The sequence below is a fragment of the Lactuca virosa genome, chromosome 1 (assembly GCF_052849685.1).
Source record: "Lactuca virosa cultivar CGN04683 chromosome 1, Lactuca_virosa_CGN04683_v6, whole genome shotgun sequence".
NCBI classification, from domain to species: domain Eukaryota; kingdom Viridiplantae; phylum Streptophyta; class Magnoliopsida; order Asterales; family Asteraceae; genus Lactuca; species Lactuca virosa.
The window spans coordinates 206,649,815-206,661,620 of NC_136426.1; positions in this window are offsets into that span (position 1 = coordinate 206,649,815).

The window sequence follows — 11,806 nt, forward strand, 5'->3', positions numbered from 1 at the left end:
GAAGGTTGTGTCCTATCCTACCCGTTCGGTTAACGACCCTCCACTAGTTAAAAGTGCGGTGGGTAAGAGTGGATACCCAATGACGGTCATTTCACAGGCCGCTTCCTTAAACACCCCTTATAGACCAGCTTCGTGAATGAGGGCTACTAACGGTAAGATTGACTCTTTACTCATACACATATATAATATTAGACTTTTAATTTTATATATAGTATAAGGGTGTATTTTACACTTTTAAAATACTTGGTGGTTCTATTAATTTTCTCTTTTAATTAAACTTTTAATTAACTTAATAAAACCATAATGATGTAATTTGAACTATTCAAAGTACAAGGGTCTTAGAATTTAATATTTTAAAATTAAACATTTTATCAAATTTTAAATTCCAAAACTTGAGGGCAAATTTTGAAACTTTTCAAAACGTTAGGGGTTTAGAATTTAAAATTTTCAAAATTAAACTTTTAATAAAAAATTTAAATTCCAAAACTTGAGGGCAAGTTTTTGAAACTTTTCAAAACTATCTAGATCAAATTACAAATAATTAAATTAATCAAATAATTGGTAATTATCTAAATTTGACCTAATTTAATTTCTTACAAGATAATTCAAATAAAAAATTACAAAAGAAAGACCAAAATATTGTAAATGCCATGCATCAAGTGAGGTCCTCTAAGAATAGACTAAAAAAAATAGGAATGAAGGTTGGGGGTGGGAGGGGGGAGGGGCACATTTAAACGATGTTAATTTACTCTGTGAAAAATGTGATTTTGAGATTTTGAGTATGGAAGCTCCATATTACAATGGATTAAGTTGTCACAAAGATTCAAAGGTTAGCGACTAGAAAGTTTATTTATTTTCACAACTTTCCTAATTAACTATTAACAAGTATTTCTGTTTAACTCGCAGATTAATTGTTTGCACCACTACAAAGTTGATATATTTGTTGCGGTCATAGATATGCAATTTCAGGAGCTCAACAATCGCATTAATGAAGCAAACACAACATTACTTGTTTCAGTGACTTATTTATGTCCAAGTAAGTTTTTTCAAGCATTTAATGTGGAGGCACTACTAAAAATGGCTAAATTTATCTTAACGAATTCCCAATGCATGACCTTGGAACAGTTAGAGCAAATCTTCAAAACTATATTATGGATGTACGTGGAGATGAAAAAGTTTAATAACTTGAAGGGAAATGCAAACTTGGCAAAGATGATGGTTGAAGCAAACAAGCATACCATATATCTAATGGTATATCTTCTACTAAAATTAGCATTGATTTTACCCGTTGCAACATCAACCGTGAAACGAGCATTTTCATACATGAACATACATATACATTTTTTCATACATACACATACATATACATTTTTTTCATACATATACATTTTTTTCATACATATTCACACATAAATATTTGCATATACATTCATATATTTCATCTAATTTCACATACCAAAATATACAAATTTCACATACCAAAATATATACATTTCATATATATTATCAACAGAAAATAAAAAAAAATAAAAAATCCAAAAGAAGTAGAACCTGCCGTTGCCGGTAAAAGGGAAAGTCGCCGGAAAAATCTTCTAGCCGCCGCAAATTGTGAGAGAACCACCGGAGTTTACTTAAAAGCACAAAAAAAAGTAGGTTAAATATAGGTCAGAGAACAAGAGAAAGATAAAAGGGAAGAGCAAAACGCACCTTACCGAAGTTTTAATCTCGCCAAACAACTCACAATTCGCTGGAAATGGCCGGACCTGACCGGAATCTGCTGGAAATTGACGGAAAATGAAAGCCTAGAAGGAGTGGTGGTTTGTGTTGGTGAAGTACGCCGGAAATTGATGTAATGTCGCAGCAGAATACGTTGGTCGCCGGAGTTTGCGAGAGGGAGTGGTAGGCAGCAAAAATGAGTCGTCTGGGACAAAGGGGTAGTCAAAAGGACGGTCCCTTTAGCGGGGACACCTTTAGCGACGACGCCCTACCAATTGCGGCGACAAGTTGGAGGAAAAACATGCGCCATTCTTTGGTGCCTAGTAGCCGTCCGATCTAAAAACAATTGAAGGGTCACGATGAAATTCACGCGGACCACTATAAATAGCGGCGACACGTCGTCGCAATTACTTCCCACCAGATGAAACCCTAACCGATGGATCACTATAGCAGCCTACAGTCACGATTAAATGGCGTGTGGCACAAGAGGATCGCTGGTGGAAGCCGTTTAGTGACGACAGGGTCCTTTAGTGACGACGTTATCTAATGTCGCCGCTAAAGTCAGGTGTCGTCACTAAAGTTGTCGTCCCTAAAGGTGTTATTTCTTGTTGTGGATGTCTAGCAAATAGCTCAATTTCCAACCGATCGGAACACACAGTCATCGTCCTTATCTTCGGTCGCCAGCAAGACTCCTTTCCTTCCTCACAAATTGTCGTGGATACTTATCTCTTACGATTTCAATTTTTTATTTTTAATAATTTTTTTTAATTGAAATTCACAATGTATAAATGATTGTAGATTTGTTTATGAGCAGGAAATAGTTACTGATTTTCGTAGAAGTGCTGGATTATTGAATGAGTAATGTGGAAATATGGATTACGTTAGTTATGAATATAGACTTGATTCAATAGGGTTGTGTTGTGTTTCAAGTTTGATTTTTTTGTGTTGTATTAATAAGTTTGATTGCTAAATAGTAGTTAAAGTTGTATAAAGTTTAATGTAATTATGTTTATAATACATTGTAGTGGAAGAAGAAATAGGTGGATGGCTGTTAGTGTTGCTTTTGAATTGTCCTGCTTTATTCTTCACTGTTTATAAGGTAATTGAGTTTCTACTTCTTCCTGGAAGAAACTTTAACAAACTAGCTAGATGTACAGTTGTTAGATGTACAGTTGCTTTATTCTTCACTGTTTATAAGGTAAGTGAGTTATTTTAGATTCCAGTAGTTCCTTCCATTTCCATTGTATATCACGGATCGTAGTTGGTATGTATGTCAGTATCTACAAATTTATTAAAGCCATAAGCATATGTGGTAAGTTTCAACAAGGCACATCACTAAAGGTAATTTCCCTATATCCGGTAAAATTAATTTATCCTTTTACGAGTGCCTAGTAATAAATGTGGTATAAATAGATGCCTGCATTCTCACACGCAACCCACTCTCTCTTTTCCAAACTCGGGCATTCAGTTCTAGGGTTTCAATGACACAGTTGCCCAAGGAAATGATTCAACTAATACTGATAAGGTTAGAGGTGAGGGATTTGATCCGTTACAGGAGCATTTCAAAGTTATGGAAATGTTTGATCTCTGAATCTAATTTCATCAAATCCCATCTCGAACACATTTATCGCCGGGATTGTGAAAATAACAAAACGGGAAGCAGGAGAATTGCTATGTCTGCTACGCGCTGTGGTGATTGGATATACGACCCTGATAAAATCTTATCTGTCTGTCATACGCGTTATCTACTCGGTTCTTCAAATGGTTTGGTATGAGTTTCTCCCTCTCGTACCGGTTTTTACTTATCAATCCTGAAACCCGAGAAGTGAATAAACTGGAAAATCCCCAAATCCCTCAGGAGGGATATATGATTTATGGTTTTGGTTATGATTCGTCCAAAGATGACTACAAGGTGGTATTAGGGGTTAGAAATGGTAGTAGTCATACCTGTTTTCTAAAGTTTACTTTAAAATCCAACGTCTGGGAAGTTATTGGAGAAGTGAACTACACTTTTGTCAGTAGGGTTGGTTTCCTTTACAATGGCGCACTTCATTGGGTTGTTTGTCATGGTTCAGCTTATCAGATGCCGCTAATTCTTTCTTTTGATTTTTCCGAGGATAAATTTGAGGAGATCCCACAACCTTGCAAATGGGGAGAGCATTTGGGTACAATAAGCGGTTGTTTGTGCGTATTTGATGTTCTCGAAGAAGTATGGATGATGATGTGAGTCAGTCTTGGGGCCCCTTTGTATACACCAAGTCTTGTATCTCCCCATATATTCAAGAAACCAAACAAAAAGAAGCAGGAAACAAGCATCATCAAGTGACGACAGGGTCCAGGAATGGAATCTACAATAGGTTTGAAGCATTTTGGTTATAATCAATGAAAAACCGCAGGAATAAAATAAATGGTTATTAATTGATTAATCTGTGGCAGCAGTGTAGAATAATAATAAAAACACACCTTCAGATTGATCTTCTTATGTGCCCTCAAACACCCTATATGGTATTCCCTTTCACACTGCAAGGAGGATAAATCTAACAAAAAGAAATGAAAACACAGCATAACTGGATTTTTATTGAATGTCCATTTTAACCTTGGACCAAAACTAAAACAAGCAGTATACTACAGGGACGAAATTTATTGATATTTATGGAATAAGCACGTCAAGAACTACAGATCAGATCTGCAACTTCTGTCAAGATAGCCATCATCTCCAAACGTTATTCAGTAAGAATGGAACAAGATGTTAGATTTAGACACTACTGAAGCGTTACAAGATATAGCATAAAATGGAAAGTTGAACATTAAAAATTTATTGGAATCAAAACAATTACATAAGAAAACGTTTTATAAACTTACCTTTGAAAGGGTAAGGTAGAGCGGCCTCTGACAAACCCACAAAACCATTGAAATGCAATGAACACCTAACTGGTACCGATCTGATTCTACTAGACTGACAACAGATCAAGAAATAGTGTGAGTGACAGACCAAAAACATAAACTTCGAAACACCAAAGAAAGGACATAACAGCTTGAAAACACATGATTCAGAATGGTATAAATTAACGTATCAGTTAACTTACATGTTTTTTGTTTTAAAATGTTGCGGATCTTTGCTAGTTTTTGGATCTATGTGCATGATAGAGAATATGTTTTTGAAATCGACATATAAAAGTCCTGGTAATTATAATGACCGAAAAAGACGCAGATCGATAACTTTATCAAAACGATCCATGATTTTCAGATATGCATATCCTCCTAAGCCAGTAGTTGAATAGTTTGAAGATATAGATTCACAGGGTTGATTATGACAGCGGCTGTGAAATCGTATGCAAATGAAACTGAACATCTAATATATAGTAAGAAAACTGTGGGCGTCAACCCTAACCCTGATCTCTAACGATGGTGATTTGCATCAACTTCCCCTAAAATTGTACATATCGTCACATAAAGCCCAACCATTACGGAAAATGACACTTTTGTTGCTTATATTTTTAAATGGCCATAATACTCCTTACTATACATAACTATTTTTTTTATCTTTATTTATATTTTTTTCAAAAACACCTGACACATTTTTCTTTCTTGCATAAGTGAGAATATGCATATTCATTGTTTAGCCTTTCAACATGAAGGGGTGTAATTAGTACAAACTTATTATAATGTTCGGCTACAGAATTAATGGTTTCACGAAAAGTTAAAATTATGATTGTGTTTAATGAAATCATAATAATCTTGTATAGTAACAATTATATTTATTTAAAAATTAAATTTCATGAAGAAACTGATCTTAATAATGTATATAAGCTAAAATTGTACATATATTTATGGTTTTGCATTCCCTCGAGTTAAACTCTCTAAGTCTAAGAAAGCTCAACGAAAAAGATTCAATTTTATGAAAGGTCTGTCGGAAAGTTCATTTGGATGATTATTAGATTACTCACACCCGGTGTTTTGATATTTACACATTGTGCTATATTTATTGCGACTTTGTATTTAAAGTATAGTTGGATTCCTTTTTTGTTTCAATGCAATATGAGTTATAGAACATGTCAACGACAGTTGAATGAATTTTGATAGGCATGAAAGAAACATAACACACGCACAAAATTCCAATGGATGATTGATTCTAGAGGATCAAGTTTTTTGGTAAATATCCATTGATGGTCGATCATTAATTGCAAGAATGACATAGTATAGAAAATTTATCAAAATATATTTGTAAAATTGGTCTAAATTTTAAAACTAATGTTGGATTTAATGAACTTACCAAAATTAACTTTGGGTATTGTGATAATTGTGTCAAGCATCACTTACATGGAATTGCTCCATGAGTAACACCAAGAAACCCAAGAATACTTGTCGGATACTATATACTCCACCGCTAATGATCAACATTCCTCAATAAACAAAAAGAGGGAAACAAAACGGTATTTAGGAGTAAAATTGTAACATCCTGTTCCAGATTGTGTTGTGATTTAAGGCCCGTGGGCCTTAATCCGAGTATGAGAAGGCTTTGAGGCTTTGAAGGATAAAGGTTTAGGCCTTTTTGGGACAAGGGTAAGGTAGGTTGTGTGATAAAAGAGTTCGGCTTGGGCTTTAGATCCCAAATGTGTTGTTAAAGGCACTGGTGCGGGCTTTTCATGAAATTTGGGATCTGAGTTCGAGTGGGCTTCAGGAGGAATAAAGTTGATAGAAGTGTAGAGTTTCTCGGATATAAAGTTCGTCGGAATCGTACTTAGAACGAAAAAGTGATAGCACTTTAAAGTTTTTGGCAATATTCGCCCCTAATATAAATGGTTGACAAGTGAGTCCTATGCATGCATGTAATGCATGCGTGTGAGCAGCTAGGTACGCCCAGCGTAAGTTGGGGTACGCCCAACGTATGATGGGAAATGATCGTGGATGCTTTTTGGCGTACGCCCAGCGTACGTCCAGAGTCCAGAAACCCTAAATTTAGGGTGTGCCACTATAAATAGAACATTATGGTTCGAACCCTAGCCTCCATGTTTGTTCCTCAACCTCAGAGAAGCCCTAGAACGCCTCATATCTTCATCCTTGGGGAGATTTGGTCTTCAAGAGGTTCATTTGGTGGTGTAAGCTTGGAATTTATAAAAGAAGAAGTTGGCCAGGAAGAACTTGGGAGTTTGGAGCTCATGGATCTGGAATAACATCATCATTTGGAACTCTTTTGAGGTATAAAGTTCATAACTTTATTTAAGAAGGCATAAATCTAGTGTAGTGAAGTTTTGGAGTTATTTTGGTGCCAAGATTGGACCTTTATGATGAAATCTCGTCTTTGAGCTTAGGGTTGCCACCCTCAGAGCTAAAGGGTCCCATAAGCAGTAAAGTTTCAATCTTGATGGTCCTAATGAGTTCATGCATTATATTTAGCCCTTGTTATGGAAGTATGTTGTTACTCATTGAGTTTGAGCTTATTTGGTGGATTGCAAGTCACCAAGTTAATGACTTTATGGATTAAGAGGATAAAAGGGACCTGGATCTGTAATTGTAGACTCTGGTTTGGGGTATTAGGCACTTATTGGGAAAGTGACTTAACAGGGTTGTACGCTGGGCGTACAAGGAGGTACGCACGGCATACAAGCCACTAGCCAGTACACTTAGCGTACGCAAGTGTACGCCCCGCGTACTCTGTCAGTATGGGCTTTGTGTCCTTGGGCCACGGTTGGGCCATGCCTTGGGTCTTTGGGCCTTTTGGGCCATCATAAGTCAGATATTATGGGCCAAATATATTTTTGGGCTTGGTGTAAGGCCCATTGGAGGGTTTGGGCCCAGTTTAGCAAATTGGGCCATTAGTGGGCTTAGGGAGTTTGTCTAGTGTTGGGCTTGCCTTCGAGAATTGAGATTTGGGCCTTTGGAGAGCCCACTTATCGTTGGACCTTGGTGGGCCCAATGGGTCTTAGGTCATTGATGGGATGACTAGTGGTCTGTCTTGGACCTTCGGAGTGAGAGTTGGACTTAGTTCTTAACTGGGATAATTGTGTATTGGAACAGAGTTAGTAGTCGATGCGTAGCTGCAGCATTATGAGGGGTTGATCATCATCCGAGGTAAGTCTTCTCACTATACCTTACCTGGAATGGTAATTATGTGTGACCGGAAGGTCTTATGTGCTTATAAGTGTTATAAGATATACGTTCTATGTGATATGTATATGTTATATCCTGAGTTTGCATGGTTTGGACCGGAAGGTCAACGGGGTTTGGACCGGAAGGTCATCATGGGTAGGACCGAAAGGTCTACCAGAGTTGTGGGACCGGAAGGTCCCACATAGACACATTGACCGGAAGGTCTCATAGAGTTATAGCCTCGAGTGGCTAGTTATATGTGTGTGGTATTTTGGGGAACTCACTAAGCTTCGTGCTTACCGTGTTATGTGTTATGTGTCTCAGGTTTTTCTCAGGATCACGGGAAGGCACAGGCTCGATTGTACACACCAGTGGAAGAGTTATGTTTTCGAGGATCCTGGATTTTAACTAATCAATTATGAATTTTTGAAAAGTGTAAACTTAATAAATGAGATTTTCTTAAATGCATTATGAGAATTACGTGGTTTAAAATCAAAATTTTGTTTTGAAAATTTACGTTGTTACAAGTTGGTATCAGAGCCTTGGTTTGAGGGATTCAGATGCACCTTCGGGTAAATCTGGACTCAAACTGAGGATTTGAGAAAGGTTTGCAAGGAAATGAATCTTTTTATTAAAACAAGCAAGAGTTACAAGAGAAAATGAGAAGGAGCAGTGTGTACAATAAGCCAGAGCCCGAACGATGATTTCCCAAAATACCCTTACTATCATGTTATGAGATATTTATGAGATATTTTATGAGATATTATGCATGCTAGAGATAGGCTAGGTATTTCATATTTTAGGACTAGAGTGGCCTGATTTATGATGCCTTAGCCTAGGAGCTGCTGCTATCTGTGATTTGCTTTTGAGTATGTACGGAGTAAGAGTATCCTGCGGGAATCCTTCTTAGTGAGGGATTTGAGTAGAGGAGTAATCTAGGAGAGATACCTAGATGAGAATTTGAGGAGTCTATAGAGAGGGTAGTCAGATGCCCGCGTGGGGCAAGGTTGCTTGAGTTCGGTGATATCCTTCGAGTATGAGGAGAACAAGTGGGGTAATAACATATAGGGGTTTTACGTGCTGGTGGAGATTACCCGACGCCCGAATGATGCTTGCTTCGTGCTTCGTGGAACTCTCAACGATGGGAGACATCTACTGAGTGAATGTGACGATATTCAGGAGCTAGATGGTTGGCATCATAAGGAGTTCTTCAGCAGCTGATGGCAGGGAAGTGATAGAACCTAGGAAGAGCCCAGGGAGTGAACGTAGTCAGATGAGTATGCTGACGGATGAGAGTATTCGCTGGAAGGCGAACTTGCATAACGGGATTGATTATCAAGAAGGTTGAACAGCTACTTAGGAAAACTGGGATGATCCGTGTGGAAGGTATCGGTAGATGTGGCAGGTAGTATGGGCCCGTACTACTAAAAGCAGAGGACCCATACTCGAAACAGGGAGAATTTCAGTAGTTCTAAGTAACGGATTGAGAAGAGAGAACATGGTTCGAGCACCATGATCAGTAGCATATTAAGAGGAGATAACATGGTTCGCGTACCATGGTTTATAGCAGATCGAGAGGTTGCCACATGGTTCGAGCACCATGACTCGTGGTGGTTAGTGCTTCTGGTTTTACCGATTATTCCGTAGTGATTGGCTAGACTGAGATCAGATGTGAAAGAGTATGGGGCCAGAGGGCAATGATGAACGAGTTTCAATGGAGCATCCCTTGAGAGGGAAATCGAGTTGTTTTCGAGGGATTTCTAGTGAGATGTCAGCTGGAGTCGCAAGACTCAGGATGAGTAGGGATGGTGCTTTATGGAGGACTACGGTCTGAGTTGAGCAATCGGCCGATAGTGAAGATGTCACCTTCTATGACCTGAGTGTTGCTATATCCGTTTCCTGTGGGGAAACAAGAGAGATATTGAGATTTCCGGTTTTTGAGCTTGGGGGTAAGCCCTGTGGGGTAGCTTTGGTTGCAATCTTTCGCCGGAGTATATGAGCAGTATGTCTACCCCAAGGTGGTATTATAGTGTGAGAGGGTCATCAGTGTTGACTGAGATGCTCAAGGACAAGGATATACCCTATTTGAGTATAGTAGAGCATATGTTAGCATCAGTCTCGGGTGATCAAGAGGAATATATCAGAGCGGTGGCTCTCTTTGTCTACGATGGATTTCGAGTGTGGGAGTGAGGTCTCTGCCCACCTGGTAATTCTGTCCACCTGGTAATTCTCATGATCGGTCGATGGTTGGGAGTCATAAGATGAGAGGTATGTTAGTCCCTTATTTTCAGACTGAGGGTATTGACTGCTACTGTAAAATTGAGATGTCCGGTAGTGAGTCGAGTACAAGATTTGGATGACACGCTAGGAAGTGTTCGAGGATTTTATCAAAGATTCGGGAAGATTATCGAGTGTTGTGTAGTACTTTCCAAGAGTATGTATGATGTGATGGGTTTTGAGCACTACATCATTCCTATGGTGTACATGCAAACCCTAAAGCTTTGGATCTAGTTTGTCTAATGAACATGCAATAATCATCCAAAGCCATAAACCCTAGATCTAGCATGTGATAATCAATATTAACATAAGAATAAGGGTTTAGATCATACCTTGATTGTTATGTAGTAATAACAATCTATTTCTTCTAGTAATTGGCTTCTAAAAGCTCAGAGTCACAAATGTCACTCCTCTAATGGCTCACAAACACCAAGAGCAAGAGGATGAAGAAGGAGAAGAGGAGAGACACTCAAAAATGTCTAGAAACCCTAAGGAATAATATATCCACGTTTTTGGTGCCCTAGGGGTGATTAAATAGTGAGGCTATTAGGGTTATCTAACAAGGAAACCCTAATTTGACTGCTTAGGCCCTAAGCAACCCATGAACTCCTCCTTTAGAGGCCTTGGACGATTTCTAATGGATTTCCCCATAGAATTCGTCCACTCCTCTAATAAGGAGTCCAATAGCCCAATATTCAACTATCACACAATTGACAGTTCTAGTCCCTTAAGTTTAATTAATCTCTTTTAGCCACAAAATTAATTCTTAATTAATTATTGACTAATATTAATTAAACAATATGATTTCTCCTTTAATATATTATTCATATAATATATTAATAAATCATAATTAATCCTCTCTCTTCATAATTCATCCTATCAAGTTGCTTTGGTGAAGGCAACCCAAAAGGACCATGCACCATCGGGTCAAGTACATACCAAAATAGTTATGGACATAGACACTAATCCAACAGTCTCCCACTTGGATAAGTCTAATAACTATTATGTGTATGAGTTCAGATCCTGATCCGCAATCGTAGCTTTCAAAAGCCGTTGTCAACTCTGATCTTATCAGAAACGCGTCCTTTAGACAAGGGATCATATATTCCTCCATTCTAGATATCGTATAGACGTAAGACATGGATTGAAATCATTCTCTCAGTCTATTTGTTGTTTCCCGATTTCTGATTTTTGACGACTGACTAATTGAACAAATCAAATCAGTCCTGGCCCGGCCGAGCACTTTCCTTTGTCATCATTAAATCATCGAGGGGCCCATAGATATCGCTTTTATCCCACTTTGGGTAAAAGGAACGGATAAACTTCGATTCAATGCTCGTTTGTACTCACTCACCGAATCACACACAATAATACGTTTTATAACACCAAGTTACTGGTGCGTTTACATATTATCAATGTATAACCGACTCGCAAGATACAACTCACACATATCGGTTTTAAGAATATAAGATATTATCGTCTCACCAATCACTCGTGATAAAATCCATGAAGCGATCCAAGTGAGTGTGGGTTTAATCCAATGCTCAAATCATATTCGTAAGCACTCATGAACATTGTAGCAAACTTTTGCTATGTCTAATACACTTTAGACAATCTACACCCCAATTCATGACAATATTCTTTCATACCTACTCCCAAAGTATGAGCGACTGTGGAACGTTCAAATAATTCGATTATTCTCAAATAACTCAATTATTTAGGA